Here is a 6,885-nt window from a genome sequence, read left to right as displayed (position 1 = left end):
GCCAATACACAAGTCTGGACCATTGATAGACTTGCTCCTGTTTATCATATTAATAAGCTACTGTATAGCTACTGTGCAGTAAATATGATATTTCCCACCTTTATAGCAAATCAGTTCTCACCTTTATAATGAGTTTAGAAAGCTTGATTGAATTAGGGCTAAATTAACAAAGTTATAAGATACAACAGTGTTTTTATCATATTTTTAATAAATCAAGTTTTTTAACAATTACATCTCATCATTGCTGTTTTTTTTTTATCAAAAATATAAAAAATGCATTCAGGCACATAGCTTTTAGAAATAATAAATTATGTGTATTTTGAACATTGATATATCTTTATTGCTGGATTTTATTATACATAAAAGAAACGTTATTTAGACAACACAAGGGGAATTATGCATTTTTAATAAATAAAATCCTTCTGTCCATATTCCTTTTTTACCTGTTAAAAATGCAACTGAACGCTTCTTTAATTTCTAATAAAATCCAGCAATTATCACTTTTTTCTGGTTTTATTTTGTTACTTTTGATAAAAAAATCATAATCATTGAATTTATTTATTATTTATTATAGTCTCTTCACTGTACAGTACATCAATATACAACATAGGTTAAAGAAACAATAATACAATGTACAATGTCATTCATATATGAATTATAAGAGACTGAGATAAAATTGATTTCTACTATAAAAAGCCAGACAAAAGTTTTTAAAAAACATATTCATATTTACTTTTACTAGTATTACCACTAATTAAAATTCTATATTAACTATCTAAAATCTAGGAATTAGACATATAACTACTAAGACAGTGCCATTTAAAAGTTTAAAACAGTCTATTTATAATGAAAAGGAGATAAAACAATTGAATAAACAAACTTGTGATTTCTCATATTAAGTTTTAAATAATTATTTTATTGTTATGGAGTGAGAATTGCTTTGCTATAAGAGTTATAATTTAATTGGCCAGGGCATTACTCAACATGACTGAGCAATCAAAATTAGTATATTATCAATTCAAATAATTTTGTGTACATTCTGAACCCCCCCCCCCCCCCCCCCAAAAAAAAAAAAACAGCATTTCAATCAATAAAATGCAAAACACAGGAAATAACCAATTTATCTGTAGGCAATAAAATTTATGATTCTCTGACAATAATTAGGCTACATGTCAAGTCTACAGGGGTTTTATGGACCCTTATCAGACTGGACCAGACAGGATCTTGTATATTGGGGATTAAAAAGTCTGGTATTTACGGTGGGGGGGGGGGGGGTCACTTATATAGGAGATTTTCTTTGCCTTGGATTAAATGCTTTTACATCATAGAACAGACCAACTTATCTAATATACAAACTGACAGGGTTTATGCTGTCCCTTATTTTTGTTTTGGCCACATAATATCGAAGTCGGGTTCGCATTGGGGTGGGGGCGGGGGAGTATTTGTCATGCAGTGACATTAGTGTTTAACAACTGTCAAATAATTTGTTTTAAAATGTTTAAAAATATTTGTATATATAAAAACTCGAATTTTGTGAATAATCTTAAAAGAACAAAAATTTACATGCTGTCATTATAGAAATGTTTTATATCTTACTATACATTGATAAGATCTTGCAGTGTCAGACTAATTGCTTTTATACGTCTGTTAATAGTCTTATTGCATTTAATTACATAATCCTAATATCTGTTTAGTAAGATAATAATCTTTTGACACGCAAGGACAGAGGTCCCTGGTCGCGTGAAATCTCACTTAGTATCGCAGTATGCGAGATTTGTTGCTAGGGGACATGTAGCTTTCCTGCAATATCATTGGTTAATTTTATTGTTGTCATGAACCTCATAAAAAGTCAGTGATAACAGGAAATCAGAAGATTTTTACCTACGAAATAAGAAGGACATATACAGTATACTTCTGTGTTTCATGTCGAGATATCCGACCAGATAATTACAAAGTTTTGATTACTGTAGTTGTGTTTTTAGAAATTAGTGTTGTTATGTGGACATCCATATATTATTGTTGAAAACTGAATAAAAGAAGAAACAGAATCTGGATTTTGCTAATTCTCTCAATTAAGTGGACTCAAGCGAAAAATAATAAATACCCGAAAAACTGAATCTGAGCTAAAATTCTTTTTTAAATCATGTTTTAGCATATTTAAGTATGTTCCCAGCTGTAATTTCTCTTGTTATAATAAGAATAACTGAAATGAGTTGATTCCTTGTCGTCCTCTTGGCACTAGAACAAGGAGTTAAAGGTCTCTTAATATGTTTGATTGGCGCTGTGACAGTTTTCAGAGGAAAATGAAGTTTTTGTCTTTCATTTATTGTAACATTTCTTTCTGCTTGTCTGTTGTTAGTTGTTTGTACTCTGTTTCTCCGTTTATCTTTCAATGTTAAACATAACCATGGAATCATCAAGATAAACATTACTGAAGATAAGGCCATGAATGTGGCGTATGGCGTTAACAGGCTTTTCCTTTGATTTGACTTGGTGACTTAGTTTTTGACCCCACATGACAGTTTCGAACTTGACCTAGCGATTATTAAGATAAAAATTCCATGCACAGTGTGCCTTCTCACGTGATCGCGCTACGTCATTTTGAGCTCGAAAGTGAAAGTAGAAAGGTAAACAAAAATTTAAAACCAGAGCGTAAGTTTTTTAATCTAAATATTGTGTTTATGTCATGCATATGATTCGAAACCTATTTAAAAGTGCGATCCGCGGTACTACGATTTCCCCACCAAAAGCTTTTCGTTTTAATGCTATTCCTGTTCAACTGACTTGCACATTGAGCGCATGCTGTCGAAAGTGGTTGAACATGAATAGCGTTAAAACGAGAAGGTTTTGGCGGGACAATTGTAGTACCGGGGGTAGCACTTTCAAATAGGTTTCGAATGATGTACATGATATTAACACAATATACTGAATAATAAAACTTACGCCCTGATTCATAATTTTTATTTACGTTTCCACTTTCACTTTTGAGCTCAAAATGACGTAGCGCGATCATGTGATTGGGCACACAGGCACACATATGCAAATCCAAGCATAAATGAAACCTTATATGGCTGAGAGGGCCAGAATAGAAAATTTGCCCTTTTCAGGGGTATTATCTCTAGAACATATGATGGTATCTAGCTGGTTTTCAATAGGAACCGAGATCTTACCATGACTTAATTTGTATGTAAGTGTGGTTAAAGTCGAAAGTAAAATGTCACTGCTATCATGTTCATAAGGTGAACATTTTGGCTCCTTCAGGGATTAAAATCTGTTGAAAAATGAGGTCTCTATCGTGTTCAAAAGAAATTGTGGACGGACGACGGACGGACAGAAGACTGACGGACGACGGACGAAGGGCAATCAAATAATCTCATCCTGTCATTAAGAAAAAAATCTGAACTTTTTCCTTGACACTTTTAGATTCTGTGGTAAACGTCTAAAAATAAAAGGATGTTGTTGAAGAAGAGGTAAATCAGCCTACTTGTAAAAATTCTTAACTCCAGTAACACAGCTGCTCAATGGCATTTTGTTAAAGTATGCTACGTATTACTAATTGTATTGTACTTTAGTCAAGTTGGTTTATCATACGATGCAGAAGTCGCATGTGGTCAAATCAGAAAATTAATATTGTCACTAAATATTATGTATTTACGGATATGCAAATCAATTTCATGTTTATTCTAAATTTCAGTTTCAGTTGCTATCTAATGTCAAAGTGATTTCATGGCCCTACCCAATCAAAATTCTGGGAAAATGCTGTTTACTGCAATTTAAAGTCCATAGCGAACATTAAAGAAACAAGATCCACCGTAATGCGTTGCAACTGTACCCACCGCACACTGCGTTGGAATGATTTTTGGTCGATCATTTTGTATGCTTGCAATGAAAACCGATTACGGAGAAAAAGCTTTTGCTTGTCAGAGTCAGGCTTACATTTTGATGCAAACGTGATCAGGGATCGTTTTGTACAAGATTTTACCATTTCTGATAGAAATTCTACAAAAACGGCAGTCTCTCGTCAAACTGTACAGAAGTGTTTACATTAATGACAAAGAATTGCACTGAACAAGTGTTTGTGGCTGGAAGAATACACATGTGGGCTCCTGTCTTACTGGTTGTTTTCAGTCAAACGTGAAACACTCTTTAGAAAAAGTACCGATGAGAGCGTAAATACAGTGAGTCGGCCATATTTCTCCACCGCTTCTGCGACGAATCCTCCACCGCCGCGGCGTTGGAACCACCGCTTCTGCGAAAGCTATGGCCAGTGTGTTATTGCTATCAATATAAAGTATATTTCGGGTGTTATACATGTGACACTGCGGTTAGGAAACAGGTTTCCCCAGATCAGAACTTGTCAGTCTAGATTCCCATGCTAGGTTTCCACCTTTTCTACGTTATAAGCTACGGTACTATGGTATGATACGATGATAAGGAACAACCAATAGCTAAATATCACATGAGGTCAACGTTTATTCACGTGACCATAAATTTGCATATTGGTATTCATATACACGTAGGTGTTTAAATTAAAACGTTGACTTCAGTTTATGTTGATTTTAGTCGACCAATTTACATTTAAAATGGTATTAAGGCATACCTTGTAGCCTTGCATATTCTGCACGTTGTGTATATATTTGTTTCCCTGGAAAGCCTGGAACTATTTTTGTTTGTTAGGATGGTCTTAAGAACTGACAGGATTTCTCAAACTTAGTCTTCTTTTTTGACACTGGTGGTAGCAGCCACCAAAAACACCGCTAACATTATTCTGTCACACTGGAGTTCTTATTTAAAGTAATTGATTGGCCGGCAAAGAACCTGCATTGAAAACTCTGACTCACTCACTCACAAACACTTTTTTACTTAACTAATATTTTTCTACTGTATTTTCGATAAGATGGAGAAGGAGCTGGCTGCTTCCAGCGTGTCAAAGGGTTAATGAATGAAATACCTACTGTCTTAATGATATTGTATTAAGCTAAGAATATAAGTGCAGAAATACACATATATTTCAATTATCGACCCGTTGTGTGTTTCTCTGAAATAAGTCTTATTTCATTTTATTTTCTCTTTTCGTGGAAGATCTGGAGTTATTTTTACAAGATGATATAAATTCTGGTTAAATTATCGACGATATAATACTAATTTTATTATTATTTGCAGATGATATGGTAATAATAGACAAAGCACCACAGGAGGTCCAGGACAATTTAAATTTATTGTTTGATTATTGTAATATGTGGGGTTTAGAAGTAAATACATTGAAAACAAAGATTATGGTATTTAGAAAAAGGGGAGGATTAAAACATAATGAATGGGCAGAATATTGAAGTTGTAAATGATTTTAACTACCTAGGGACAGTTTTTAATTATACTGGAAATTTTACGAAAAGTCAGGAATACTTGACGGGAAAGGCACTAAAGGCATTAACTGTTTTGTTAATCAATTGTAAGAAAATTAGATTGAAACCAAAAGTATTATATCAGCTGTTTGATGCATTTATCGGGTCTTTATTGAACTATGCCGCAGAAATAGGTCTATGGGGAAATACGAAATCTAAGGAATTGGAAAGAATCCATTTAAAATTTTGCAAAAAGCTGTTAAAAGTCAGAAATAATACATGTTCTATAGGGGTATAAGTAGTATAGGGGCCACTTTGCTTGTAAACAATCGGGCGCCATCTTGGATGACCTAGTTACTATAATTAGTAACTCATTTGCATATAAGAATTCATAATAAGGGCGCGTGTGCGGCGGCCATTTTGAATTCTAATGACGTATTTATGAAAATGCTTAGGAATGTCTCGTATACTTATCTAGGGCGTGTTCACGCACATCGAGGGTCAACCCTACAGGTCACAATAGCCTAAATAGTTTTCCCTATATATTCTATATAAAACTGACTTTTTTTTCAAAGAGCTAGCAAACATAGCTAGACCCATTTCAGAGAACAAATCCTTTCCTCATTTTAAAGAGTTATGATAAAACTGATATAAAATGAATAGAAAAGTAGGGGTCATGTATCTTCTAAGAGAGATTTCTCTGGTCACATTACTGTAAACTGACATCAAAATCACACTTCTGTGACCCGGAAGTACTACTCATACTAAAATTGAGCTTGACTTCACCGAATACAACCTGCTCTCCCACGTTTCCTACCAAAATGTCAACAATACATCCACAGTGAAATTTAAACAAAAACTAGCCTCAATTTAGACCTCTGTTAAGCGAAAAATTAGTATTCAAATACTTGACAGCCGTTACGCGACTAGACCAGATGGCTCACACGCTGGTTCCTTTTAGTTTAGTTAGGCCGGGAGATAACACGAAAACAAAAGCTATACGCATGCGTTATAAAGAACCTCTAGTATAAAACCCATTCGAAAGAAAATGTATAATATAATTACGTACTGCTGACCAGTCATTAAAACTATACGAGAATACCTATTTATAAAATGAAATTAAAAGACAAACTATTACCCACTCAACGGATGTTAACCCGTCGATATCCTACGCTAAAATGAACCAACACTTTTAGAATACAGATTAATACCGTCGTTTCTAAACATAAAATAGCCAATCAGAAGGCAGGGAAACGAACCAATAAAACATCTCCAATAAAGTCGTTTTGACCAATGAAAACGTCGAAATTTTAACCAATCAACGCTCAATATTATTAACGAATGACATCGCGAATTCAGAAAACGAATCGTATATAAGAGAGTGCACAGCCGTCATCCATTGGAATTCATACGGATGACATGGAAAACTTTACCGTTAACACTTTCACCGGCGCAGACGAATTTTGCGGGGATCACGCGTTCTCTTCTGCAAATGACAACGGTAAGTCTGAATACTGATCAGAGAATAAACTATTTTGACAGG

Source organism: Mercenaria mercenaria, chromosome 12 (assembly GCF_021730395.1).
Source record: "Mercenaria mercenaria strain notata chromosome 12, MADL_Memer_1, whole genome shotgun sequence".
Classification (NCBI taxonomy): Eukaryota; Metazoa; Mollusca; class Bivalvia; order Venerida; family Veneridae; genus Mercenaria; species Mercenaria mercenaria.
The sequence above is the reverse complement of the archived record's forward strand: the minus strand, read 5'-3'. Positions refer to the sequence as shown.